The sequence below is a fragment of the Penaeus japonicus genome, unplaced genomic scaffold (genome assembly GCF_977035675.1).
Source record: "Penaeus japonicus unplaced genomic scaffold, GWHDUDI00000001_assembly GWHDUDI00000042, whole genome shotgun sequence".
NCBI classification, from domain to species: Eukaryota; Metazoa; Arthropoda; class Malacostraca; order Decapoda; family Penaeidae; genus Penaeus; species Penaeus japonicus.
The window spans coordinates 13,696,995-13,701,994 of NW_028234444.1; the positions used below are offsets into that span (position 1 = coordinate 13,696,995).

The following is a 5,000-nucleotide window of genomic DNA, read 5'->3' on the forward strand; positions in this document are numbered from 1 at the left end:
CATCGGGTTATATATGTTGCTTATGACCTTGAATTGCATGGAAATTGGAAGCCAGGTTATCCAGCAACCATTTATATATATATATATATATATATATATATATATATATATTATTATTACTATAAAGAAAATCTTTAGTGTATCGAAAAACATAATATAGATATACTGAAAAACTGAAGCAGCAGTTTTAAAATAATTTCAGTCTTCAATTTCAGCTTTGACAATAAAGAGAAATATATAAATATATATGTATATATATATGTATATATGTATGTATATATATACATATATCTATATTTATACATACATATATGTATATATATATGTATATATGTATGTATATATATACATATATCTATATTTATACATGTATGTTTGCAAAAACACACATATAGACATATGTTGACTTATTTATAAATAAATAAATAAATATATATATATATATACATGTATATATATATATATATATATATATATATATATATATATATATATATATATATATATGTGAGTGTGTGTGTGTATACAGACACACACATATATGTACCTATGTCTCTGTGTGAGTAACATCAGCGCAGCTACATGAAGTGAACGGGTTTAATATTTGACGGTTCAAAGTGTACTAACCACATTATCAGTGCTAATTTTAAACAAAAAGACGAAAAAAGGAAAAAAAAAAAAAACATGGACAAGAAGGAGATAAGCTAAGAAACACAATTTAAGGTAAAACAGTCCAAAACTATCAAACGGAATAAACAAATGATTAAACTACTAAAAGGCAGTTAGCACCGTAAAAGTAAATAAGGCACGTGCATATATACCTATATATATATATATATATATATATATATATATATATATATATATATATATATATATATTTGCATATATATTCTTATATAAATATATATTCATATATATACATATATATGTCTTTGTGTATATATTTACATATGTATATATATATAAATACATATATATATATAAATATGTGTGTGTGTGTGTGTTTTACCTATGTATAAATATATACCTACAAACACACACACACATACACACACACACACACACATATCTATATACATATGTGTGTGTATATAAATATAAACATATTTATACACACACATATATATACATACACACACACACACACACACATATATATATATATATATACATATATATATATATATATATGTATATATACACACATATATATGTATAGATATATACATATATATATAAAAATAAATATATATATATAAATATATCTATCTATATATATATATACATACATATATATGAATTATTGTAAATGAGATACACACGCACACACACACACATATATATATATATATATACATACATATATATATATATATATATATATATATATATATATATATATATATATATATATATAAATATATATATATATATTATATATATATATATTATATGTGTGTGTGTGTGTATAAATATATAAGTATATATATGTATATGTATATATATGTATATGTATGTATACATACATATACATAAGTAGATAGATAGATAGTTAGATACAAGTATATATACCTAAATACATTATGTACAAATGAGCGCGCACACATACACACACAAACACACACACACACACACACAGATACACAAAACGATATATATATATATCTTTATATATATTTATATAGATATAGGAAGATAGATAGATATATGTCTTTATTTTTTGTATATCCAGAGAGAGTGAGACAGAAATAGAAAGAGAAAGACGAAAAAGAGAGAGGGAGAGAAAGAAGAAAAGAGAGAAAAAAAAGAGAAAGAAAAGAGAGATAGAGAAAGAGAGAGAAAGAAAGAGAGAGAGACAGAAAGAAAGAGAGATTGAGAAAGAGGATAGGAAAAAAGAAGAAGAAGAAAAAAAAAAAAGGAATAGGAGAAGAAAGGCTATAGAAGATTCACACATATACTAACAGTTGGACACACACGCACATAAATCAGGAAACTTGTGTTTCTATATTTAAGTCTTTAAAAAAACGGGATAGGTATGAAGATCAAAGTCGACAGTGAATTTCTTTCTGGATAATGTCGACTGTGAATAATGATTGGGTCAGCGGATCACGAATAAAAGGTAAGGAAACATTTGATAATCGTTACCCCTTCCTCCGAGTGCGAATTTGTATATAGAGAGAGGGATATATGTCGAACACTTTTTGGAAAATGAAGCAAATGACATTACATATGTGAGGTATCATACGATAGCACTGTCTCATGCGCAGCGGGAGAGAATGAGAGATAAAGAAAAGTAAAAAGATTGTGAAATGGAAGAAATTAGATGTAATAGAAGACAAAGCAGAAAAAGAGATTGAAATAAAGTTGCATAAGCATGGCATAACCTTGTGGATTTCATTTAAACCTACGCAGGTATCTTATAAACATTTTTTTTTTTCTTAGGATGAGTGACAATTTTTTTTTCTATATCTTTCTATTTTGTTTTGCTTTTTTTCTTTATTTTTTTTCATAACACAAGTGAAGATATACTACAGGGAGCTATGCACTGTAATCTGGTGATAATACTGATATAAGGAAGGAAAAGGAATGGACGGTTTACGAATTCGTAGGATTTATTGGACCTCGTGCATTGAAATAGTATACACTATGGTTCCTATTTGATTCCTTTTCTACCAACTCAATAATGGTGGGAACGATAAAGAGTAGCAGGGGTGTAATACGTATGGGAGGGCACGTAAGATGGCTATGCCTCAGGCTGAGCAGATCTCTTGTAGATGTGTCCACCGTAATGGAGTGGAGCGTAGGCACTGTATGTAGGGAGATAACCCTGAGAAGCCTCAGCCTCCGCCTCGGGTTGAGCAGACCTCTTGTAGAGGGAGTGCCTGTAATGAGGTGTTACAGGAGAGTAGGGAAAATAAGAAGGATAAGAAAGGTAAGAAGCTTCGGCTTCTGGTTCAGCAGACCTCTTGTAGATGTGTCCGCCGTAATAGGTTTGTGGAGTGTAGGCACTGTATGTAGGGAGATAACCCTGAGAAGGCTCAGCCTCCGCCTCGGGTTGAGCAGACCTCTTGTAGAGAGTGTGCCTGTAATAAGGTGTTACAGGAGAGTAGGGAAAATAAGAAGGATAAGAAAGGTAAGAAGCTTCGGCTTCTGGTTCAGCAGACCTCTTGTAAAGCCGCTGACCATAATATCCTCCGTAGGTAACGGGGAAATGGGTTCCGTGGGAGTAAACTCGAGAAGGCTCCGCGTCAGCAGACCTTTTGTGGAGTGTGTGAACGCTGTGTCCATACTCGCCATAGACAGGAGGAGTGTGGACGAAGGTCCTGTAGCCATAACCGGTGGAAGGTTCGGCGTCTGCTGATCTCTTATGGTAGTGAGTAGGGAAGGATGGTCCGTAGGATGACAGAGGAAAGGCAGGAGTTCTGTAGACAGAATGGTAAGCCACGCTGGGCTCCGCCTCTCGCTTCTCGATTTGGGAAGCGCAAGCGGAAGCCGCAAGGAGCACAATCGCCTGAAAATAAATGTCAAGTAATTTTTTTCTTCTTATCTTTCAAAGTCTATGGCCCACTTAAAGCATATATTCGAATATAAGGCGAGAAATGCTTACCGTACTCACCAAGTACTTCATCTTGGATTAAGCAACGTTGCTGTGGCCACAACAGAGGAGAGTGTGTGAGTGAGACTGTGTGCATCGGTTTATATATGTTGCTTAAGACCTTGAAGTGCATGGAAAGTGCAAGTCAGGTTATAAAGTCTGCTAACGTTCTTATATTTGTATTTATTACTTTTAAGGAACCGATAATTTTGTCGAAAAATATAGAAAAGCTGCAGCGATAGCCATGCTAATATTAGATAACAACTAATATCACTAATTGCAATCTTAACGAGAAAATCAATGAAAAATGTATAATAGGTTTATAATAGCATAGTTTTTATTATTATTATTATTCACACACACTGAAATGTATATACAGTATATACATGCATGAACATATTTTGTATATGTGTAAAGATAAATACACATTTATATATAAAGACATATATACATACATACATACATATAAATACATATACACATATATATATACACTCTTAAACAAAAATGCTAATGTTAGATGAATACTAATTGTTGCTATCGTAGTGAAAAGAAAAAAAAGACATACACAAATATCTCGTAATATATATATATATATATATATATATATATATATATATATATATATATATATATATATCTATATATATATGAACACACACACACACACACACACACACACACACACACACACACATATATATATATATATATATATATATATATATATATATATATATATATATACATATATATATGTGTGTGTATATGTATACATCTATATATATATACATATATATATGTAAATACAGATATGTATGAACATATGATATATATACATATATACATGTGTATATATGTATACATACACTTATGCAAAGACATATGTATATATACATAGGGAAGCACATGTATACATACATACATATATATATACATACATACATACATACACACACACACACATATATATATAAATATATATATATATGTATATATATATATATATATATATATATATATATATATATATATATAGAGAGAGAGAGAGAGAGAGAGAGAGAGAGAGAGATTCAAATATGTTAACATATTTATATACACATTTATATCTGTATATATTTACAGTGTAAACATATATATGCATATTTATAGATACATATGTATATACAAACACACACACACACACAGACATATATATGTATATATATATATATATATATATATATATATATATATATATATATATATATATATATATACATGTGTGTGTGTGTGTGTGAGTGTGTGAGTGTGTGTTTATGTGTGTGTGTACATATGTAAAGATATTCAAATATATTTGTATAGAAACATATAAATAGATATATAGATATAAATGCACATTTATATATATATATATATATAT

The 5,000-nt window shown here is 29.2% G+C and overlaps 1 pseudogene across 1 annotated transcript in view; it reads right to left on the bottom strand.

Annotated features, from left to right (window-relative positions):
* Positions 1–2,597: 2,597 nt before the first annotated feature.
* Positions 2,598–5,000, bottom strand: part of LOC147466678 (uncharacterized) — a 4,593-nt pseudogene continuing 2,190 nt past the window's right edge. The window contains exon 3 of the transcript XR_015190810.1: positions 2,598–3,167. The product of XR_015190810.1 is annotated as an uncharacterized LOC147466678 (transcript). The remainder of the gene's footprint in view (positions 3,168–5,000) is intronic.